The sequence below is a fragment of the Armigeres subalbatus genome, chromosome 1 (genome assembly GCF_024139115.2).
Source record: "Armigeres subalbatus isolate Guangzhou_Male chromosome 1, GZ_Asu_2, whole genome shotgun sequence".
Taxonomy (NCBI): Eukaryota; Metazoa; Arthropoda; class Insecta; order Diptera; family Culicidae; genus Armigeres; species Armigeres subalbatus.
In genome coordinates, this window is record NC_085139.1 from 64,901,071 (window position 1) to 64,927,019 (window position 25,949).

The 25,949-nt window shown below is 36.9% G+C and overlaps 1 protein-coding gene and 1 long non-coding RNA gene across 2 annotated transcripts in view; both read left to right on the forward strand.

The window, feature by feature from the left end:
* Nucleotides 1–6,856: 6,856 nt before the first annotated feature.
* The window catches only part of LOC134226509 (uncharacterized), a 952,521-nt gene continuing 933,428 nt past the window's right edge, over nucleotides 6,857–25,949 (forward strand). Inside the window, exon 1 of the mRNA XM_062707335.1 lies at nucleotides 6,857–8,075. The gene's annotated coding sequence lies outside the window, so the exon portion shown is untranslated. The remainder of the gene's footprint in view (nucleotides 8,076–25,949) is intronic.
* Nucleotides 8,614–9,138, forward strand: LOC134208698 (uncharacterized). The gene is made up of 4 exons (XR_009978692.1): nucleotides 8,614–8,747; nucleotides 8,810–8,873; nucleotides 8,939–9,006; nucleotides 9,068–9,138. It is a non-coding gene; the product is annotated as an uncharacterized LOC134208698 (long non-coding RNA).

Below are 25,949 nucleotides of genomic sequence, written 5' to 3' on the forward strand. Positions count from 1 at the left end.
TTGAGTTTTTGTACACATGGTCCATAACTTTTAAGTTCACTTTGAGTTTAATTTACGAATTGAAGAGGACCCTTAATAGAAAATTAATATTTTGTTAGCAAACCTTCGCAGTAGGTTTCTCTTGTTGTGTAATGAGCTCACTTCCTCCATAGTTTATTCGAGGGTCTATGAAAATCGCTGCAAGGAACACTTTGTTCTCGAAAAGATTCTGTTGCCGCTTATTCATCGCTTGAAGCAAGCTTTTCGTCAAAGGTAACGATACTTCTTCCAATTCAATGCGACATGTCATCCAAATTAAATAGAAATCACCCATGGTTATGGATTCGGTTTGCAGCTTCACTGTTGCCGAGTAAACCGGTTGAAATGCTGTAGAAAATTTTTCAATAAATTTCCACATTTTTGCGCCAATTTTTAAAGTTTTCTCGTTTCTCAATATGTTCTGTATAAAATCCTTATGCTTCATAAAATACTCCACCATCAAAAACGCTGAATTCCATCGTGTATCACATTCGAGTGTAGCAATTGGCTTTCGGTGTACTTTAAAGATACGCCGCCACTTATTAGTGCGAAGTATAGATGCAATGCTCCTAATGAGCCCTATCTGTTTCTTGATCCTTGGAGATCTTATAACATCATAAACTGCTAATTGTAATGCGTGTGCTGCACATCGAACTCCGTCTAACATAGCAGCGGACACTACAGTGTCGTCAGGTTGATCGATCGATTCGGAATCTTCATCACTGCTAGTATTAGCTTCTTCCTCACTATCCCAATCAGCAACCAATGTAAGCTCATCACTACCACAGCTGTCTTCATCTTCAGAATCATCGGAGAAATTGTTCATTTCTCTATCACTATCGATACTTTCGAAGTGGGTGGCTTGGTCCTCTTGCAAGAGTGTTATCGCTTTGACAAAATTAGCTCCGTTATCCGTCGTAATCGAGTAAACATGATCTAAACCTATATCAAACTTGTCCAGAATGGTTAAAACTTCTTGCCGCAAATTCTCCGCTGTTTGAGCCACTTTAATGTCCACAAGTCCAAGTGTTCTTATGGTTATTTTACCATCGTTCAGATATTGGATATTAACACCCAATATGTTTCGCCCTTTCCGTGTCGCAGAGTCCAACTTAAGACATACAAACTTGAACTTAAGATCTTCAATCATGCGGTTTTTGAACTTCTCCGCAGTGTACTTAACTTTGGATGGTATATTGTTTCGATTGATTTTTATTTTAAGAGCATCTTGAATTTTGTGCAATATATCACATATACCTGGTTTCTCAAACACGGACAATGGCATGCCACCAGATGTAACCATTTTGACACAGGCTTTATTGAAAAAAATCACATCAATTGCGACTGACACTTTTGGTATCTTCTTGGGTTCCGGTTCACTCTCTTCAATTTCTTCTTCAGGATCCAAACCTAATTCTTGGAATTGCCTGGGATGCAAGTCCTTTAGATGACGCTTCAAATTACTCTTCTTTGTGGAGTTTAGGCTTTTCTGACATATTTTGCATTTGGCAGGAGGAGCGTCGATATCGTCGAATTAACTGGCGATTATTGCTGTTGATTCCTTAGCAGGGAGCTTACGTTTTGTTGGGGTAATTTTGGACTTGAATTCCTAGTAGTTATGTATAATTTTATAGATTTAGGCAATAAAACTCGGAAACAGGTATCATACCATTTCTCAACACTGGCTTCTTGGACGTATTGTACCGCTGCACTGGAAACAGCTTTGAACACACTAGAAAACGATACCTTCGTAGATGTAGCTAGTCGGTCGGTATGGTACCAGGAAAAAACTTTGAACTACAGGATCAGGAATGACGGAAGCTTTGGACGATTCTTCTGGTTATCACTCAGTGAAGTTGAAATTAATAAGCCAGGCGAATATAAGTATTGAGGCATTCCACGGGGGCATGTCAGTCGATCCTGAGCGACCATTTCGAAAATATTTGAAACTCTGCACAGTTTTTCAATTTCATCTAAATCGTCATTTTTCGATATCAAATCTTCATATTGAGTCACGACTAACTTTTCAAAAGGGTGTATGTGAAAATGGTTCAAAATGTTCGATTGTTATGATTTTTTCAGCAAAGTTAGACAACTAAATGGTGATTCTTAAGAAAATGTGCACAGTAAAAAAAATTTTTTTTTGCCTTTAAAAATATCATTTTTGTCACAAAAACTCAAATATCTCAAAACCCTATCTTTTTCGAACGTAATTTTTTAGGAAAACGGTCCATTATATTAGCTATCTACCATAAAAATTTTGTGATTGTAATCTAATAAACAAAAAAGTTATGACATTTGAAACATTTCACAATTTTCACATTTAGTAAAAAAATTTTTTCTGTGTAAGTTATTTCGAGAATTGCAGTTTGATGCAGATTTTATTGTTAAGGGACGTGATTTAAACAAGTTGTTTTCATGATATTTTGATTTAATTATTCATAGCATCTATAAGAAACTTAGACACGATCCAGTGTTGTGATCAAAAGTATTGATAGTGTCATAATTTTCATTGCACGTGACTGGCGAAAAATTCTTTTAATAGTGTTGAAACCTGTTGATAATAACGTTGATAGAAACATATCAGAAATGTTATTTTTAAGACAAAAGCTGCAAAATCAAAGATTTATATACACGTGTACGTCTATAGTGTACCTGCAAAAATATACCTCTTAGAGAATAGACTTTATGATCGGGAGGAAACGGGTATCTTCAACAACTACAAATGCATGATAGGTACATACCATGAAAATGCTAACGAAAAAGCAAAAAACTCACCGCTACTAAGCTCGATAAAGATCTTCTAGTACTTTTTGTCTTCAGTAAAGCAAATGACACCAAACTAGTCAGTAAAAACTTAAAAGTGATTTTGTTTATTGAAATATTACGAACAACATGAGTAGCCGCTTTCTCAACTGTTGTAGGCCGTTTGATGGAAAAAAGTGTTCAAAAGAGTTACGAAATCTCACCGAAAGCACCATAGATAAACTGAAAGCGACTGGTTATGCTCCAATGTCCACATTGAATACAAATTTACGCATTTGCACGTCCTGCCGTCTAAACGTTGACAAAAGAGCAATCTGTATATCATCGGTTGAGCAGAGCGCAGGAAGTTCGAAAACGACAGCAACTGAGGAATTGCCAGATGTATCGACAACAACTGAGGAATTACCAGAAGTATTAAGTGCTGAGAGCCTTGCCACCGTACCATCAGCGAAATCTGTTTCAACAAATCAATCGGAAGATGAGTGTATCCAAAAGGTCAACATCGAACGCTTTAACGAGGGCATAGCTGGGATAAAAGTGACTCCGATTAAATGGAGTAAGATGGACTACGTTTATTACCCGGAGAAAAATACCGTGAAATAAACGAAGCTGTACGAAGAAACCTCTTCAAATTAGGACCTGATGATGTGGAAAATACAGACTACGATGAGGTAATTATAAATATGAAGGAAAGGTTCTCGAATGCAGCCACGACAAGGAAAGAAAAATTATTGATTTTGTCGATGCTGCCAAGTTCGTGGTCTATTCAGGATGCCATTGATGAGTTCAAAACCAATAGAAATACAGTAAAAGAGGCAAAACAATTGAAGAATAACTGTCTTTCAACCAAAAATACTAGGTCTAGTACTGCATTAACAGATGAGACAAAAGAAATAGTAGTTCAATATTTTGAAGATGATGAAGTAAGTCGAGCTATGCCTGGTCAAAAGATTATGTATCAGTAAAAAGATGGAAAGCGTCAAGCAATCCAAAAACGATTAATGATGACGACTTTGAAAGAAGCGTACACACGCTTCAAGGAAATTCACGATAATATTAAAATAGGTTTTCCTCATTTGCAAGCCTTCGGCCAGGGCAATGTAAGCTTCTTTCCAATTCAGGAACACATAATGTGTGTGTGTGCACAACCCATGAGAATATTAATCTTATTTTACATAGTTTGAAAAGAATCAATTTAACAAAGGATATTAAAATGTTAACTGGTAGTCTTTTGTGAAGATACAACATCAAATTGCTATCTACGATCTTGTTCGGATTGTCCAGATTCTTCATCATTGGAAAATACTTTATTCGCTGAGTTTGAAGAAAAATATATTGATCAGTTATCATTTGAGCAATGGGTGACCACGGATAGGTGTGACATAGAAACTATTGTAAAACCTGTAGATGAGTTTGTGTCATATTTTTGCTTGAAATTAGAAAGTTTAATCCCTCACGATTTCATTAAAACAGAACAATCCAGCTTTTTTAAAAATACGAAAAATACATTACAAAATGGTGAATTTTTAGTCATTTGTGATTTTTCTGAAAATTACAGCTTTGTATTGCAAGATGAAATGCAGTCACATCACTGGAACGTACAACAAGCTACAATTCATCCATTCGTTATTTATTTTAATGGAAGTACGCAAATTGAACACTTAAGTTTTATTATAATTTCCGAAGATTTAAGACACGATTCAGTATCCGTAAACTTGTTCATTGAAAAATGATTAACTTTTACGCGTTGATAAGCATAAAGAAGTCAAAAGATATAGATCATGTCTGATGGAGCAGCGTCGCAGTACAAAAATCGTAAGAATTTTTCGAGCCTATGTCAATTTAAATCAATGTACGGAATTGATGCAGAATGGCATTTTTTGCTACATCACATGGCAAAGGTCCTTGTGATGCTATTGGAGGAACAATAAAGCGCATGGCCACAAGAGCAAGTTTAGCCAAAGAACGTGAGCATCCAATTAAAACTGCGAAAGAACTTTTTGATTGGGCAAATCGTAGAAAAGAAAAAGATTTAACCAAATTATCATTTTGTTTTACTACTACTGAAGAGTACGAAATAAAGGCTTCAGAGCTCAGCGAGCAATTTAATAACGCGAAAACGATCCAAGGAACCCAAAAATTTCACTGTTTCATTCCATTGTCGGAAAATAAAATTAAAGCAAAACTATGCTCAAACTGTGCTGATAATAATTCAAAAGTGTTCGATATTTTAAAAAATTTGAATAAAAATAAATAAAAAATAAGTATTAATAAACTGTTTTCATGATATCATAACCCATACCAAAATTCAAACCCAAAACTCTTAGAGTTTCTATAACAACATTGTGAAAATGCCACATTTAATTTAATACTTAGGATAATATTAATTCATTTTTATTTATTTATACATATAATATTTATACATATAATATACATAATATCGATGAATACATAAATATGGAATATCATACAAACAACTTGTTTAACTCACGCAAGGCCCTTAACAATAAAATCAGCATCAAACTGCGATTCTTGAAAAAAAATATACGGAAATTTTTTTCTTTACTATATGTGAAAATTGTGAAATGTTTGAAATGTCATAACTTTTTTGTTTATTAGTTTACCATCACCAAATTTTTATGGTAGATAGCTAATATAATGGACCGTTTTCCCTAAAAAAATTACGTTCGAAAAAAGATAGGGTTTTGAGATATTTGAGTTTTTGTGACAAAAATGATATTTTTAAAGGCAAAAAATTTTTGTGCACATTTTCTTAAGAATCACCATTTAGTTGTCTAACTTTGCCGTTTTTGCTGTGCAGCTTTTTAAATATTTTTGAACCATTTTCACATACACCCTTTTGAAAAGTTAGTCGTGACTTAATATGAAGATTTGATATCGAAAAATGACGATTTAGATGAAATTGAAAAACTGTGCAAAGTTTCAACTCAATAGAAAAACATGAATTAAAAATTTTCTTAAATTTTGATGCTGTTGCTTGGAATCGCTCTATTGACACAACTATTGCCAAATTATTGTTTATCTGACACGAAATTTGCTTCGAAAGTGAACTTTGATCATTTCATGTTCAGTTCAGCCTACTGTGAGTTCCATTTTTTGATCAGAACGCACAATCATTCTATAAACTCGTAAGTTCAGTTCAAATTTTTTGCTCGCAATTTGAACGCGTTCAAATGCATCACTGCCTCAAGCCATTTCAATTATCTCTTGAGAACAGCGCACTCAACATAACCTGAACTTGTATTATTACCAGTTATTATTCCCAAGGTTTATCTGGACTATTACTATTACTATGGACTATCTGGACGTACTGATTTTCTTGGAATTAGATCATTTTTAACTTTATTGTTGGTTATGTTACGCCATAGTTTCCTTTTCGTCGACCATTTTTATTAATCAACCTGTTCTATTCAAATTTGAATGAAGATCTTAAAATTTAAAAATTCACGTAAGTAAAGGAAGAGACAAAAAAAAAATCTAAGAAATTTTTTATAAAATATTCCTGTTTACAAATTTTTAATCTAGATATATCTGTATGGTAGCAAAATGTTAACAATAGTCTGATTGCTAATTCTAATTGCAATCTTAATTCAAACTCAAATCAGATATTAGACCAATTTATATTTAGAGTTTATTTATTTTAGGACACCCTGATACGTATTGATACGTTTATTGTTTACCTCAAATAGATCGCTAAACAAAACATTGATAACCACCCGTGATTGGTATTCTGAATCATCAAAATCTCCTAACATCTCCCAGATTGCAAAATCATCATCTCCCGCTCAGCATCCACGCGAGAGCCAAAACAAAAAAAGGACGAAGCATCTCAGTGCTCTCCGGTTCCGATGCCAACACAATCCGAACCAACCGAAACGCACATTGTTTCTCGCATCTTTCGGCGTGGAATCCGTCGTCGTACCCAACTGCCGCCGTCATCATCCTCCGGCACGGCGAGATATCAGTTCGGGAGGGCCCACATTCCGGAACATGGAAACCATCCCTCGACGGCTGCTGGTTAGAAAGTGTTGCGTTAGTTTGCGGAATTCCTTCGTGCGGCGCGGTTCGCGAATCTGGAACGTCTCCGCTTCGAACGCTTGCCACCATCTCGGGGCGAATTTGGAAGCACGGAAGGCAGGCGGTTTCCGGTTTTCCGGTCACTTGGTTTTCTAGCTCGCTGGATTGGTGGATGCTGTGCGAGCAGCTGTAGACAGTCAGTGGCGTGGAGTGCGGCGCGGGTGGATGGATATCCCAAAGGCCCAATCGCTGTAATTGTCGCTTGAATGCGCGACCGCCGGTATAGCAGTCGGTGGAGGTTCAGGTCGTTGGGTCGTTCTTTCGCTTTATTTGGGGTGTGAAGCCGTCGAAGTGCGTCGAGTTGGTTTTATCATCCGGGGGGTGGTTGGGAGAGTGGGATCTCTCTGGTGGTTGTTCATTAGGAGTGGCTGAAACGGAGAAGTATCAAGCAGTGCAAGTGGTTTACTGTGGCGGATGGACGATACCGACGCTAGTTAACGAGTGTTGATTTCCAACTGTTTTGTCAGAACGTGAGAAGTAGTTTCCTGCAAATTATTTCCTCTTCCATTTGGGTGGATTAATTCAGTGATTCGAACGTGATTGTCTGGGGCGTGTAAAGTTCTCACGCTGTGTTTATCTTGAAGATAAGTCTTGGGAAACAATCGTTTGTTCGAGCCCGTAGTTCGTCGATTGCCGGAAAACGACGTGATGATAGTTTATAATACGGATTAAGGGCGAAACTATCAGCCTCCGGGGGTGCATGTGATACGATAGGAAAAGAAGAAGATAAAGGATACATGAAAAGCGATTTTCCGCTGTCTGAATAAATAGTTCAAGAGTGTTGGGGATCGGTTCGTGTGGGAAGTAGTTCCAGCGGTGGCTGTAGGAAGACAAATAAAAAGTGTGGCCATACTCGGATTCCTTCGTACCCTTTCTTCGGTTCGAAGAGTTCAAGACTATGAGCAATTCGTTGCTCTATCAGTCGTCGTTCTGGATGCTCAACTTGGATTAACACGGCACTAGCAATAGTCTACCAAGTGCCAATAAGCAGTCCGTTCGGATGCCGTTTTGTATGTCAGTGAGGCCTACTCAAGATAAGAAGAGAGAAAAGGTTAAAGCAGAAGAAGTAAAACACCCCCGGGAGGCATTCCGGCTTTCTCGTTTCGTCATTTAGGAATACGAACCGGATAGAAGTTGAGACAGTTGGTGGCAGAAAAGATAGCTTGGTTGCTCGATTTGCCGTACTTCAGTGGGTGAGTATTTCTTGAGACGATGACGGTTATAATTTTGATCTCTGGCTCCTGAAGCGATTTACACGAACAAGGTCGATCTGTATTAAACTTTATTGAATGAGCAGCTGTTTTCAACGGAAGTAAGAGTTAGCATGATGGGTTATGGAAATTCATTCTATTAGTGATAATTGAGATTTGAATTACAGATCTTGTTTAAAAAATCGAAATGTTTTCCAAACGAATACTACTCGTGTGATAGAAACGCAAATTTATTGTGATGGACAAGCCAAATTTTTTTATATATTTTTTTTTTCAATTTGTGAATGATTTAATATCAGTTAGAACGGTAAGAATAAAATTTCCAATATTACCGTTTTGATTCAAATCTCGAACAGACTCATATTTTGAACACTTGATTTATATGAAAATTACTAACTTTATCTCTAGTTGTTGATCTCGCCCACTGTGCTTGATCGCACCTCCTATTCTAGCGACCTTGGTTCCAGTCATTACGTCAATCTTGATAACTTTCGGGGAGCTCGGGTAGAAAGAGAAACGTCAAATACTTCCGGTGAAAAAACAACAACGTAGAACGTTTGAAATGCATCGAAAATTTGCTTAATTTAATTAATTTGTTAAATCTTAAATACTAGTTAATCTAAAATCCTAAATTATTAGTGCTATTACTAGTAGGTAAGACTACGGCTAAAGATACCATTGTAGTGCTATTGGTAATTCCCAATTGGTTTAAACAGGCTAGAAAGTGTATCTGGAAGGCAGCTCAACGATTCATTTCTATACTCAATTAGTTTGGTGAAGGTAAAATTATTATAAAACAACATTTTCCACAATAACAGTCTATAAAAGCAATATGCTATTATTAGGTCGAGCCAGCGAGTCGCGAGCTATTATCGAATTAAATCCGGGTACGAATTCATTAAGACCCATAAACGTAAGTAATTACATAACCTGAAATAGGAAGAAGAATAACTACTAAGAGTTGCATATTGCAGGAAATTTTTAATACTGGGAATAAAGGTATTTAAAAGTTACGGAAACTTCTTTATTGTTGCTGGAAGCAACACTAGTTGTTTGATCAATTTATCTATTGTTATAATTTATTTTTGTGAAATAAGGACCAGTGCTCTTCTTCATGAATCCAATCTGTAGATTCCTTGGTATGTGAATTGTACTCTTTTAACAGAATCTTGTGGCAAAAGGGTCGGTGCACTTCGAAGATGCGAAGAGGGAAAAATGCGACAGTGCACGTTAAACCTATGTTCTACAATCTACATAGCCGTCGAGGAATGAAATATTGCTCAGATGATGTATTTATTCACAATAAATTAGACTTGAGCCGAGTATCTGGTAAAAACAATACTTTCAAACGCAGTAGAGTACATACGACGACTAATGCTTCATCTCTGGCTCAGTCAGTGCCCATCGGTCAAATGCCCATCGGTTGGAATACATATAGTCATTTTTTTATTTCTTTGTTTAGGCTACGCCGCTATAAATCTCTCGAGGGCGTCTCTGTCGCGTTTATTCTGGGTACAAAACTGCTTGTTTGCAGATATCGTTTCCGTCCCTGCGTAAGGTTTGGCGAACCGTATTTCAGTTACTATCGGCTTCTGATGACACCGACGATTAAGATGCCTCCATGCTCGAATTATAAACACCTGTTGTAGCTGTTGACGGTTCTCCACTGATATATATACACCTGTGTTCAGAATAATAGCAGCGGAAGCCGTTTTCCATACAAAATGGTCAACTTTGACAAGCTGTAACTTTACACCCCGATGACCGATTGAACTGAAATTTTGGCACTGAACTACAAATATGATGAATTTTACACATAATAGGTATCAATTTTTTCGAAAGACGCGTTCGAAAATTACGCACTAGGTCAAATTGTTCAAAATAATAGCAGTTTTTGTTTTGGAAATATCAATAAAACAATTGATTGGAATGTTATCAATTTGAATTAAGGTGCTGCGAGACACTAAGTTTAAAATTTAAAAAATATAAATTGTTGAATTTGACATTTGAATTGGCCAATATAACAAAAATAAAAACTGCTATTTTTATGAACAATTTGACCTAGTGCGTAATTTTTGAACGCGTCATTCGAAAAAATTGGTACGTAGTATGTGTAAAATTCATCATATTTGTAGTTCACTGCCAAAATTTCAGCTCAATCGGTCATCGGGGTTCAAAGTTGCAGCTTGTCGAAGTTGACCATTTTGTATGAAAAACGGCTTCCGCTGCTATTATTCTGAACACAGGTGTATATAGATAAGACAAAACGTCGAAAGACAAAAGGTCGATGGGACAAAAGGTCGAAAATGACAAAAGGTCGAAAGGACAAAACGTCGAATGGGTCAAAAGGTCGAAAGGACAAAATGTCGAACGGGACAAAAGGTCGAAAGAAAAATATATCAATAAGATCAAAAAGGCGAAAAGGACCAAAGGGCGAAATAGACAAGAAACTGAAACGGAGAGAATCAATCTCGCACCAGAGTTGCCCTACACAGTTGGCAAAAAAATCTGCTCTTATTTTGACGTAAACTACGTCTAAGGGGAAGACTCTGATACAGGGTGTAAAACGGAAATTTCCAAATTCGAGACCGTCACGAAATTAGGATAGATTTCAAACGCTAATAGCTCCTTTATCTTTCCATGGATTTTCGAGATTTTATTATCAATCGAATCAGCAACTCTCCAGCAATTTTTTAAGCCTATTGGAACTATTAATTATCAACGCAAAAACATTAAAAATTCCAAATCTTTACCAACCCAGTCAAATTTTACAGTTTCGTTACGACCGCCGTCTGCGGTTGGTTCTTGCGCTCTACTTTTGTGCGGTGATTCGCACAAAAAGTACAAAATAGAACCAGAGCAATGACCGCGGTCGGAGCAAAAAGTAGTGTTTATGAAAAAGTGCTACAGATGCTGGGCATGTTCATGTTAGCAAGAGGTGAATATTAAAATTGATTATCAACTTTAAACAAGGTTACACTCTAACTGTTTTAACGGGAATTGAGTAATATTTCTGTGGGATAGAAAGAGAGAGCAATGCAGTTTTACTCAGTCACTGAGTAGGTGAAAGTTATGTCGAATTCGTTTTTAAAAAGTTCCAAGCTAGGTTGGAACCAGTTCCAACCTAAGTGCTGTCAAAGTGTTTTTTTATTCGCTCAGGTTGGAACTAGGTTCGCACTAGTTCCAACCCCAAAGCTGTCGGGTTCGCACTGTGTTGTTTCACGGTTTTGCACCGGGTTCACCAATACTACTGTACTTCAACTGTCAAAACCACGTGGGTGGGTGGGACTGGGTGGAATAAACAAGCAGAAGGGAGAAACGAAACTGTCTGTTTATTAAAATAAAATGCGAAAATCTTTTTTCCGATTATTGTGTGATGTTTGGTATTGTAGTTTCAAATGAAAGTAAACCGGTACTGTTGTTTAGATTCAGTTTTTAAAATAATTGTTAGGAAGTTATGTATTCGTAAGTTCATTTAGGTTTTCCTTACTTGTGTCCTAAATTAGGTCGGTGGATGCAATTATGTACTTTGGGAATTCCCCTGGAAACCCGTTCACAAAATCCGCTAAGAATTGTCAGAAAAATATATTTGAGGAATACCGAATAGAATGATTTCTTATGCAGAATTTTTTTTGAAATTCTTCAAAAAACTCTTTCGAGCATTTCAGAATTGTCTTCGGGAATTCTGCCAAAAATTACTTCATAAATTCTTTAAGTAATTCTTTCTTGAATTTTTGGCGATATCTTTCAGGCATTTCTCCATATTTTTTCCAAAGGAATCCAAGTTGAATTCCTTTAGAAATTCTTCTAGGAATATCTTTGAATACTGTTCCAGGATTTTCTCTGGAAGTTGCTCCAGGAATAATTCGGAAATTCCTGCAATAATTCCTCTAGGAAATCCTTCTGGAACACAGGAACTTGCTCAAAGGTTCCTTCAGAAATTTCTCCACAAGTTTCGTTCTTATATTTCCCCAGAAGTACCTTGAGCAATTCCTCCGGGAGATTCTTGAAAATTGAAAATACCGATCAAGAGAGGTAGGGAGGAAGAAAAATTAGCGAATCCTGGAGTATTTTTATTACATGCTTCTGAGTGTTCTCCGAAAAAAAAAACTTTTGCGGAAATAGATGAATTTTTGTAGAATAGAAAATCTCTTTTGCATAAATTCTATACGAAATTCTTGGTATAAAAATGTGCACGGGATTATTGAATATAATTGAATAGGTGAACTGTTCCGATCTCCAAAACAAATATAGCACCAATTTCGTCGCCTCTTTTTGTCAACATGCGTGCTCACTGCTGAAAAAATTACAAAAATAATAAACAATCCAAATTTCTTTCCATTGCTTTGTTTTTGATGGGATGAATATCGGAGCCATGAGATAAATTCCAGGAGCAGTTTATTTATCGTGATCTGATTAGTCAAGGCCAACGTACTGCCAGTGCACTGGATGTCCTGGATCATATGTTTCGAATCAAAACAAACACGATGCTACGCACACCAACATATCTAATGGAACGTACACACGGTCAAGCAGTTCGACCAACATTGACTCCACCTCTCGTTTATTCAAACATCCATCAAGTTTTACCAACAGCGGCACGAACAATCAATTTATGCGACCAACAATATCACACACGAACGACCGAAGCGCCAACTTGAGCACCAACCATCGAAAATATATGGGGGTTTGTGCAACTTCACTACAAATGCTCAAACATGTTCGGCGAACCTTGACTCCACCCCCGACAACTCAAACCAAAATCAAACCGTTTTAATTTTTTCCAACCGAGCCGCCAACTGTCAAATGGTTGTTCGAACAACTTCACACACGTTCAAACAAAGCAGCAACCGAAGCGTTTTCATGGGGGCGGAGTCAATGTTCGTCAAACTGCTTGACTGGTGTGTACGTTGCATAATGACAGATGGAACTGAAAATGTTTTTTTATTCAGGGTTCGGGTTGGCACTGACCCAGGTTTAAAAACGAATTCGACATTAGTGTGTATCCTACTGTTTCGGCAGCATCCCTGTGAAAAAAAGATATTTTAGTTACTAGATAAAGATTGTCGCTTCGGTTCCCTTTGTTCTGCTGTCCGGAACATGTTGGGTACCAAGCTCCCCTATCCTCGCCAGCATTAAGCATTAATCGCCATTTAATAGGCAATTAACTATTGAATGCATTAATCACTCTGAGTCGAATAATAATCGGAGAAAGGCATCATCACCACTGTGGAATAATAAATTTGGGGTTTTTAAATGAAAATTTTAAATTGTCATATCCAACCATTTTCATATATAGTGAGTTACGCAAATTTTGTTCGAAACATAAATGGATTGGTCTGCGATCGATCATGATTTGCGGAAAAACTACACATTACATGCGGCAAAACGTTTACCAAAACAAGCCTCGCTACCTCCCGACCCCATATATCCAACATCCCAATGGTTGTAATTTGACTAAGCAAGCACGCGCGGTTTGAAGTTTGTATGAGAATTACTATGAGAACAGTAATTTTTTTTGGAAAACCGTTTTCCACATTAATATCTAAAAATATATGAGATTTGGCAACATAGAAAACTTAGCAAGTGAATAAATCGTCTGTATTGCCAAATAATTCGCTGCTTGCAAGAAAAAATATTAAGGAAATACTAAATCGTGTGAAAAATGAAAAATCGTGAAAATGGAGCACGTAAAAGAATAACATATCAATAATGAGCATTTTTATTTTATTTATACTTTGCTTACGAAAATCCGATCGGTTCGCAACAACAATCGTCTTACAGATTTAGAAATATTCTACGAAGTCTTCGGGTTGATTTTATTTAGGGGGAGATCCTCCAGTGCCGGACACATAAGCCATTTAACAAAAAAATCGGAAGGGTTATATACAAGATACGACCGCCCGACGTAAACTAGGGGAAATGTTCCGATCTCCATCTCACTGTACATATATCCATCTCATCGCTAAACAAAGAAATACGGCACCAAATTCGTCGCTTCTTTTTGTCAACATGCGTGCTCACTGCTGAAAAAAATCACAAAAATAATAAACAAACCAAATTCCTTTACATTGCTTTGTTTTTGATGGGATTGAAATAGGAGCTATGAGATGAAGTGGCGAACCGTTCCCCTACGTAAAACAGATCATAAGATAATTATTTTGGTTAGAGCCTAGAGTGATTGAAATTTTTACTTTTGCGCTCCCTTATGCTTGAACGATAACATTTGCTGTTTTGGTGAACCTCCTAAATATTCAACTGAATTGGTTATAGGCTAGATGTACCAGTTGTGGCTATAGCACCAGTTGTCGCACTAGTGCTTTATATGCCAAATGGCCAATCAAATCACCGCAAACCAAGTTCATATCGATAAAGCATATTCATATGATACGATAAAACCTTTGATCTCCTCCAAAACAAGCAAAGCATAATTGTAAAAAATGATTTTGCTTAATTTTTGACGCCCTTTGCACCAGTTGTCGCACTAGTGGTCCCTATTTGGCCAGTCCCATAAGAAAACAATGGGATTTGCCAAATAAGGAACCAAAATTAAGAATAGTGCCACAACTGGTGCATGCGTTCCTATTATGGATTAATCAATTTTGATGATTATAACAAATTTTATTGTGGTTTTCACAGCTGTTCTAAGGAGCAGGAAGTAAAACCTTTCGCTTGATATATAAAGTTCACCCACACGCCTTTTACTTATTTAAAAAAAAAATAGTTGTTCTTATGTATGGCGACAATTGGTACACCCACCCTAATATAACTGAGTACGAGCAGTTTGAAGTTTGTATGAAAATTACTATAAAAAACGCCCCGTACATGAGAGATCGTTTCGTGAGGCGGATCATTAACTATTTAGGGGGAGATCTCCCAACGCCGGACACCTCCCAATAAAGGACACTACTTGCAGAGGTCCCTCCTTCATCTTATTAAGAACAAAAGGAAGCTATTGAAAAGGCTTCTAACGGCAAGGAATATCAGATCTTCATGTGATGAACTTTGTACAAAATTTGAAGTTGAATAAAAATTCTTCACACCTGTTTTGTCAATTGTTTCTTCTTGCTGAGAAAGCCACAGAAATTAGCAGAAACAAAAATTTAAGAGGACATTGCAAAAGGTGGGAATTTGGTTTAGGATGTACAAAATTTAGCTGAAGAGTCAAATAAGCTCCACCAACAATTTATAATATTTACAACTTAAAGCACGCGAATTAATTTTTTATTCTGAATGATGTCTTTACTCATGTAACAGGAACTTAGTCACATTTGAACATGATGCAATAGTGTCCGGTACTAGGAGACATTTTTCTGAATCGTAAAATTTTTCACCAAAATTCATCGTTGAAAAACGTGTTCAAATGATCAAATATAGTTTGTATGAATCATCAATGGTCAATAGTCATATTTCGTTTTTCCTTTTTCTATCTTCTTCCTTTGAAGCAATATAACTCACGAAGAGGATGACCGATTTGCGAGATTTTTCCTAACTAATCGATTCGTATTGGGATCAGCTGTGTTTCTATATGCAAAATATTAGTAAATTTTAAAGGAAATATGGGAAAATTGTCAAAATACAATATTAGGGCGAGCTTGGAGAAAACCCTTATGCGATCGCTCGAAAAATGATCTAGAGTGCGGGGTCACAATCAACGCAGAAAATGACATTTCGAACGTTAAACTTAAAAACCCGAGCAACGCAGGGTACGTTCTGCTAGTATGGTATAAATGGAAACATAATCCGGATAGTTAAAGTTTTTTGACGTAAACTACGTCTAAGGGGAAGACTCAGATACAGGGTGTAAAACCGAAATTTCCAAATTCGAGACCGTCACGAAATTAGGATAGATTTCAAACGCTAATAGCGTTTTTATCTTTCGATTGATTTTCGACATTTGCTTATCAATCGATTCAGAAACTCTCCAACAATTTGCCAATTATATTGATACTATTGATTATCAACGTTAAACTATTGAAAAAGTTGTTTCTTTCCAAACCGGGTGAAAAATTCAATTCCGTTCATGATTCCCCAACACGGACATCAGATTGCAGTAAGGTACGGGCCTTTTGATCCACTGCTTCATTTTCCCTGTGTATAAAAAGCCCCGTGTTTCGCGTGCGCGCGTCATTTTCATTCTGGATGTCACGGCGAGCGGACCAGGGCGTTCATGATTTGGCGGTTGTGGAAGCAGCAGCACATCATTTTCATCCGTGTCCCATCTTCGGCGGATCTGGCAATCGACGGCGTTCGTTGAGCCGAATCATCGGATGACGGTCGCGCAGCCCAGTGGCTGCTGATAAGGCACATAAGTGGCAATTAATCGGTTCTTTTCAGGACCATCATTATATTTGGGAGGAAGGTTAAGTTGAAATAATTTTCCTAAAGTGCAACCGTTAGGAACTGGAAAATTCTTCGGTGAAATTTTCTAGCGTAATTCGGAGTTATATGATTTTAGTGATTGAGAATGTTGATATTAGACGAACTTTCTTCATAGAACAAAGCATAATTGTTTGGCATCGGTAGCGGAATCATAGCATTAGTGCCGGTCCGCGAGACTCTAATTTTTTATTTTTCCTGTTGATGATTGAAAAAGAAATCGGTTCCGAGATGAACTTTATTCAAAGCGCAACGCTAACGTCGGTAGTTTAATTCCAAGTAAGTATCGGAAGGAGACCATGCAAACAATTGATTCGCATTATGACTGAAGAAAATTGTATGGCGCCAGTATTGATGTTTGCTACAGATTTTTTGACGTAAACTTCGGAAATATCTAAATTCGAGACTGTCACAAAAATTAGGATAGATTTCAAACGCTGATAGCGTCTTTATCTTTCGATGGATTTTCGACATTTGCTTACCAATCGATTCAGAAACCCTTCAGCAATTTGCCAATTCTATTGATACTATAGATTATCATTAATGCTTAATTTTTTTCTTACAACAAATATGATTTTGAAAAAGTATCACCAGCGCGTGCTTACTCGAAATCTACATGCTGATACATTTACAGTTACATTACATCAAACAACTGAAAACCGAAATACGCCACTCCAAAATTACGAGGTGACAATGTTAGAAAAAGACAAAAGATAGGAAAAATAACACGGTGTGTAGTGCCTCCCCGAGTCACCTTAAGGGAAGATCCTTTAATTACGGAACGCAAAAATTAGGCATTTTTAACCCTCCCTCCTCCCTCTATGTCACACTTGTATGAAGCATCTAAAAATTATGTATGGGTCGTCACACTTCGCCCAACCCCCTCCCCCCTCTAAGCGTTACGTAATTTGTGGACGCTACCAAGAGCCACTTTCATTTATGGTAGCCGATCGTTAGTACTTCATATCAAATATCATATCATATCATAGCATATCAAAGAATATTGTGGCCAAATTTCATAAAATTTGGTCAACAAAAACCCCCCTGACAATAATAGAACAAAACCTGCCAAAGCCGACATTCCCCCTATTTCAGACAAGAAAATTTAATCTGAGCGCTGCTAATGTTGATGACGACGACCGCGCGACCCACACCATCGCCGGGAATAAAATTTCCGGTAGGAGCTCCGCCGATGCCGAAGGTGGTACCACGGTCTACTCTCCGCGACATCTCGAACTAAATGGCTCGCGCGCGCGGAAGAGCTGCTTTCTTGTAATCAATAAAGTTGAACCTGTAGCCACGCCCCTTTTGGGGTTGTGTGACGGTTACACAATATTTGCAGTCATACCGGAGAACAAAGAGGCGGGACTAATGAGCCATCTTTATTGATTATAAGAAAACTGCTCTTCCGCGCGCGCGAGGCATTTCATTTGAAATGTCGTGGAGAGCGGTTCCATCATCGGCAGAGTTGCCGAGCGAATTCCAGCTCGTGTCGTGGATCATGTGGTCGTCGTCGACATATTTTGAATTAATCGGTTCTTCTCAGAGCCACCATTCTACACAAAGGAAGATTGAGGCGAGGCGAATTTTATTAAAAGTGAAAATTAACCGCTTTTCGACGCCATAAAGTTGCCTGCCGTCCGTAGCAGAATCACGAGCGCGCATAGGAGGGAATGGCTTCAGTAGCAGTGAAATTTTTATTCGGTTTTGTTATTCCAGCAGTACAATTACGGGCGCGCATCGTAGGTGCTGCAAATATGCACTCAAAATAATTGTCACTTTAATTCCACTATAAAAAGTCATGTAGACTTTAAAATTCGAAACTTTCATCGGCTTTACTGGAATCAAATAAAACTTACTCAAATCACAAGTGCATCTTAATAAGAAATGTAGTGGAATTCATTAGAAAACATAGAAAATAATATTTATATACTCTTCTAGTGAATTCTACTCAAAATGAATGTATGAAAAATATATGAGTGGGGTTCTCAGAGTGAAAAGTATGTTTATTAACAATCGCTAATGAAACATTTTGCAGAAGCATTATGAGAACGACTTGCAAAGAATTCTGTTTGGGTGTGAATTAACGTTCTACTCCTTTTTTGCCCTCGTCCGCTTCTAGTGGACGGGATACCATCTACAGGGAAACTAGAAAAAAATTATCGAAGTTTCACTTAAAATTTAAGTACATGGCCAAACGAAAATTCACTTAAATTTTATTTTATTTTCTAGTGAATTAAGAATAATGAGTGCCATCACTAATGAATCATTTAACTTTTACAACCGAAACTACATGGAAAATATCTGCATATGTTTTCAAGTAGATTCTAAGTGAAAATTATTTTGAGTGTGTATTCGTATGGATGGCGTCAGTAGAGATGTCGTAAAATCCCGATTAATCGATTAGTTACTAATCGATTACTCTTGATTCTTGTCGATTATTGAATCGATTAATCATTGTATAGTAATCGATTCAAAATTAATCGATTATCACAACGATGAATCGATTAATCGAAATAATCAATTAATTTTCGACATCCTTATGATGTCGTAAAATTCTGATTAATCGATTAGTAACTAATCGATTACTCACGATTCCTCTCGATTATTGAATCGATTAATCGTTGGGTAATAATCGATTCAAAATTAATCGATTATCACAACGATGAATCGATTAATCGAAGTAATCGATTAATTTGCGACATCTCTAGGCGTCAGTTGTTGCCAAGTGAAATTTTCTCTCAAGATTATGATTTTTCAGAATCACCATTTTACACAAAATAATTAATTTGCCAGCATTTTGACGTAAACTACGTCTAAGGGAAAGCCTCGGATACAGGGTGCCAAATGAAAATTTCCAAATTGGGGACCGTCACGAAATCATGTAAGATTTCAAAAGTTAATAGCGACTATATCTTTCGATAAATTTTCGAGATTTTATTATCAATAGTTTCAGAAACTTTCCACCAATTCGTCAATTGTTTTAAAACTATTTATTATCAACGTAAAACTATTGAAAATTTTAGTTCTTTCACGTCTGATAAAATATTCAGAACTAACCAACTCCGTTCACGCATCCCCAACACGGATATCAGATTGCTGTAACGCACGCACCTTTTGGACCACCGCTTCATTTTTCCTGTGCATAGTGGTGTCTTGTCTTCGACGTGTCTTGTCCACCCGTCGACGGGTAGTTGTTGCAGAAAATTATTCACAAAGATGACGTATGTAGCAAATAAGCGGAATATCATTCAGTGGCTGTCGTCGGTGACAGCAGAATTGTGTAGGGGTAGTAGGGGCAATATGAACATACGGGGCAATATGAGCCACCCTCATTTTGAGCTTATTGACAAGTTTTAGCATGTAAAAGTTATAAGATCTTTAAGAGGATGCTACACATATGCATCAACGTGAAAACCGCATTAAAATTCAATTCAAACATGAAAATACACTTGAAAATGTAAATTTTCGCTGCATAGGCAAAATTATTTTAAGATTTGAAGTTTATAAATAAGGTTTTGACACAAAACTGATTAAAATACAGGTCAAAAATACACCACAATCAAAAGATATATTAAAATAGAATATTGTACACACATGTTTGTATTGACATAAATCTGAGTTTATCATAAAACTTTTTTTTTTCCAAAACCAGTCTCTATGGGGCAATATGGGCATACCTGCACAGAGCAAGATATCAGGCCGTAAAATACGAACAAGTTCAAATTTCAGTAGTCAAATACAAGAATATTATCATATATGTAAGATTCATTACGGAAAAATTACAACAGCGCATTACTGCGATTGAAACAGAAAAAAATGACCATTGGCCAATTGAAATGTGGCTGTTCAAACGGTGAAGAGTGGCAAATCGGTTCAGTCCGCTGTTGTGCGGTTTTTTAATTTTATTTGGTATGGAATACTCACAACGGTTGTAGGAATATCATTTTCTTCCATATTACGATACATTTTACGCCTAAATAAACGTTTTGGATGGGTGGCCCATACTGCCCCAAATGGTGGCTCATATTGCCCCGTATAGTCGGGAACACACATTGAAATCAATACATTTTCAAAAGTGCATTCCAACAATTTCCAAACGCATTTTTCGTCATTCATCGACGTTATATGAAAGGTAACATTCTCTAGTATAAATCAACTACATTGGAACGATGTTTTTTTGAGCTTTTCAGCGATTTTCGGAGCGATTTCCTTAGGTGGCCCATATTGCCCCGATCACCCCTAAATGCAATTTTCTCCTCATTTTAACTCGCTGTCGACAAACCTGTTCTACTAAAAAATTTAAACAAATTCTATTGAACGCTGCCGATGCTGATGACGACCAACAGGTCTGTGCCACAAAAAGGATGCTGATGACAACCGCACGATGATTTCAAGCAAAACCGCAAACACGCGCGTTAGAGCAGCTTTTTGAATTGACTTGAGACGATGGCTGCGCCGGTAGCAGTCCAACTAACATCTGTATGGTCGTCGGTGGTGATTGAGAAAATTTTTTGATCTGAAAACAGCTTAAAATAATTTTTGGTTGAAATTCGCTATTGTGTCATGTATTCAACCTAATGTTCATATGATATTACGATTCTCATTGCACTAAGAGGTTTTACGTAGTTTACGTCGAACGGTCGTGTCTTGTACACAACCCTTCTGATTTTAAACCTGGGTCAGTGCCAACCCGAACCCTGAATAAAAAAACATTTTCAGTTCCATCTGTCATTATGCAACGTACACACCAGTCAAGCAGTTTGACGAACATTGACTCCGCCCCCAAGAAAACGCTTCGGTTGCTGCTTTGTTTGAACGTGTGTGAAGTTGTTCGAACAACCATTTGACAGTTGGCGGCTCGGTTGGAAAAAATTAAAACGGTTTGATTTTGGTTTGAGTTGTCGGGGGTGGAGTCAAGGTTCGCCGAACATGTTTGAGCATTTGTAGTGAAGTTGCACAAACCCCCATATATTTTTCGATGGTTGGTGCTCAAGTTGGCGCTTCGGTCGTTCGTGTGTGATATTGTTGGTCGAATAAATTGATTGTTCGTGCCGCTGTTGGTAAAACTTGATGGATGTTTGAATAAACGAGAGGTGGAGTCAATGTTGGTCGAACTGCTTGACCATGTGTACGTTCCATTAGATATGTTGGTGTGCGTAGCATCGTGTTTGTTTTGATTCGAAACATATGATCCAGGACATCCAGTGCACTGGCAGTACGTTGGCCTTGACTAATCAGATCACGATAAATAAACTGCTCCTGGAATTTATCTCATGGCTCCGATATTCATCCCATCAAAAACAAAGCAATGGAAAGAAATTTGGATTGTTTATTATTTTTGTAATTTTTTCAGCAGTGAGCACGCATGTTGACAAAAAGAGGCGACGAAATTGGTGCTATATTTGTTTTGGAGATCGGAACAGTTCACCTATTCAATTATATTCAATAATCCCGTGCACAAGAGATTTTCTATTCTACAAAAATTCATCTATTTCCGCAAAAGTTTTTTTTTCGGAGAACACTCAGAAGCATGTAATAAAAATACTCCGGGATTCGCTAATTTTTCTTCCTCCCTACCTCTCTTGATCGGTATTTTCAATTTTCAAGAATCTCCCGGAGGAATTGCTCAAGGTACTTCTGGGGAAATATAAGAACGAAACTTGTGGAGAAATTTCTGAAGGAACCTTTAAGCAAGTTCCTGTGTTCCAGAAGGATTTCCTAGAGGAATTATTGCAGGAATTTCCGAATTATTCCTGGAGCAACTTCCAGAGAAAATCCTGGAACAGTATTCAAAGATATTCCTAGAAGAATTTCCAAAGGAATTCAACTTGGATTCCTTTGGAAAAAATATGGAGAAATGCCTGAAAGATATCGCCAAAAATTCAAGAAAGAATTACTTAAAGAATTTCTGAAGTAATTTTTGGCAGAATTCCCGAAGACAATTCTGAAACGCTCGAAAGAGTTTTTTGAAGAATTTCAAAAAAAATTCTGCATAAGAAATCATTCTATTCGGTATTCCTCAAATATATTTTTCTGACAATTCTTAGCGGATTTTGTGAACGGGTTTCCAGGGGAATTCCCAAAGTACATAATTGCATCCACCGACCTAATTTAGGACACAAGTAAGGAAAACCTAAATGAACTTACGAATACATAACTTCCCTAACAATTATTTTAAAAAACTGAATTTAGACAACAGTACCGGTTTAATTTCATTTGAAACTACAATAACAAATATCACAAAATTATCGGAAAAAAAGATTTTCGCATTTTATTTTAATAAACAGACAGTTTCGTTTCTCCCTTCTGCTTGTTTATTCCACCCAGTCCCACCCACCCACGTGGTTTTGACAGTTGAAGTACAGTAGTATTGGTGAACCCGGTGCAAAACCGTGAAACAACACAGTGCGAACCCGACAGCTTTGGGGTTGGAACTAGTGCGAACCTAGTTCCAACCTGAGCGAATAAAAAAACACTTTGACAGCACTTAGGTTGGAACTGGTTCCAACCTAGCTTGGAACTTTTTAAAAACGAATTCGACATAACTTTCACCTACTCAGTGACTGAGTAAAACTGCATTGCTCTCTCTTTCTATCCCACAGAAATATTACTCAATTCCCGTTAAAACAGTTAGAGTGTAACCTTGTTTAAAGTTGATAATCAATTTTAATATTCACCTCTTGCTAACATGAACATGCCCAGCATCTGTAGCACTTTTTCATAAACACTACTTTTTTGCTCCGACCGCGGTCATTGCTCTGGTTCTATTTTGTACTTTTTGTGCGAATCACCGCACAAAAGTAGAGCGCAAGAACCAACCGCAGACGGCGGTCGTAACGAAACTGTAAAATTTGACTGGGTTGGTAAAGATTTGGAATTTTTAATGTTTTTGCGTTGATAATTAATAGTTCCAATAGGCTTAAAAAATTGCTGGAGAGTTGCTGATTCGATTGATAATAAAATCTCGAAAATCCATGGAAAGATAAAGGAGCTATTAGCGTTTGAAATCTATCCTAATTTCGTGACGGTCTCGAATTTGGAAATTTCCGTTTTACACCCTGTATCAGAGTCTTCCCCTTAGACGTAGTTTACGTCAAAAACTAAAAGGTGCAGCCCAATCGGGTTGTGCGCAAAGGTGACGTTGAACTACGTAGCTGAATGTAGTGTACATGTTTTCGACTTTTCTGTTCGATAAGACCGAAGTAAGCGTTTTTCAAGCCCAGGGTGAATCTGTTTTCGTTGTTTATCCTGTGCTCCTGAGATTGAGTAAGCATTACGAGCCCTGGTCATGTATATAATTTTTAGACCAACATTCGAAAAGGATGATAAAAATAAAATTTTCAAACAGTCGATGATGAACAACACTCTCAAGCGATCACATATCTAAATAATCATTTGATAAAAACTAGCTAGAGAGCAAGAATTGTTCGATAATTGTATCTCGATTCAAAGCATTGCTGCTTTTGAACATATTTTCCTTCATGGCACCAAAACACAATGCCCAACATCCGATTGAGCTTTATTGTTAGTTAGGCTTACATTTAAATGATAATTTTGAATTTATTTTCAATCGATTCCAAAATTGGAATCGACTTTTCGTTTCAATGAGACCAAAGCAAGCGTTTTTCGGGCCAAAGGAAAATCTTGTTTCGTTGTTTATGTTGAGGATCATCTTTCACCCATCAATCTTTTCTCTAGAATTAGTATTGGAAGATGAACGAAAATCTTGCCTATTAGATGAAAATCCTTTTTCGTTTCATTACTTTCACCTCCCACTCACTTTTCGCGAGAATTATCGCAGAACAATTACAAAATTGTATGGCCGCGCCGGGATTCGAACCCAGAATAGTAACAATAATAGCTGTGGGGATGCGCTTACTTTTGCCACACCACCACGCTATCTGTATGAAAGCGTTAAGTTATTTGTTCCACATAAGCTACTACTATTTGCATTGGTGATGCCACGAAAAGACTCGAATATGAAAGAAAAATAGCAAACCAACGCACAGTGATTTCGCGATGGCAAAAACGCAAAAAAAATGTTTTTTTCTGGTATCACAATTATTTCATATTTCCCGACTTCTATAATATTTCGAGAATCATCAGAAAAAAATTCAAAAATATTGGATGAAAAATGAGATTACCAGGATTTTTCTAAGTTGAGCTGTTTTGGTGTGCTTTTTCTTGTCCCATAGAAAATGTATGGAAATTAATAATAAAATTCAATTTGATTTTAACTAGGAAGGAAAGGGCTAAAATGGTCGTTCACTATATCATTTTGTAGCATTTTTTACCTAGTTTTAGGATATCATAATGACGACTTGCGCAAATCTGCGCCCGGTCGTTGGATTCGATGTTTAGCCGTTTCTACACCCAACCGGCGGTTGTTAGATTTTCTAACAATTCTGTTTAAGAATCTACCAAAACCTGTATAAGAACTGGGCATATGCGAAAATGTTAGATTCTTATACAAGTATAGTATAAGAATCTAACAATTTTGTAAGCTTTTCTAACAATATTTGTTTGATAGCTTACATTTTTCGCATAAGAATCTAACAATTTCGCATATGCCCAGTTTTTATACAGGTTTTGGTAGATTCTTATACAGAATTGTTAGAAAATCTAACATCCGCCGGTTGGGTGTATAACTAAGTTTTACTGAAAGGTTCTCATTTTACACCAGAACCTATTTTCCGTTAGAAGTGTTGTGGTATACAAACTCAAATACAATTCGACTCAGCTCAGTAGTTGAATCGGCCTGATCGTGTGTTTTTGGTACATACCCGTGTTTGTAAATGTGTATTTGTGTATGTGTGGGTGCACTAAAAGGTATATAATGAAAATAAGCTGTTTTCGAGCAGTTATGTTAAACCGATCTCGATACAACATCTTTTATTAGAATGTGAACAACAAGTAAGGCTTCAATAAGGTGAATGTAAACAGGTTCTACGTGGTGTGTATTAGCCTGAATAAATTTTTCATATGAATATACAAATAAGCATTTATTCTATAAACGTGTTAAAAATAGTAGTTTGTGCAATTAGTTGCAAAAAGTTGATTTTTTCAGCACGAGTTGTACGTTTATCCGACGAGGCTTGTTGAGTTGTATAAATAATACGAGTCCTGAAAAATCGAGTTTTGCAACGTGTTGCACACGCTATTTTTTCAATAACGAAAAATGGGCTTTAATATGATAAATCTGTACCAAATTTATACAGTCCAATTAACTTCAGAAGATCATTCTTGCCAATAAATCATATTTCTGGAGAACAATTCGGTTCCATGTTATCTTCCCATTTTGCATAGCTCTACAAACATCGAAGTCATAAAAGAATTGTCCTTTAAAAAAAAATGATGTCATGTTCATCAAACTATTTCATTTATAACGTGACGCAGAGAATACATTATTTGAACACATATCAAAGCTTATGCAGCAAAAAATGTAGTCATGTAACTACTGTTCTAATGTTGCAT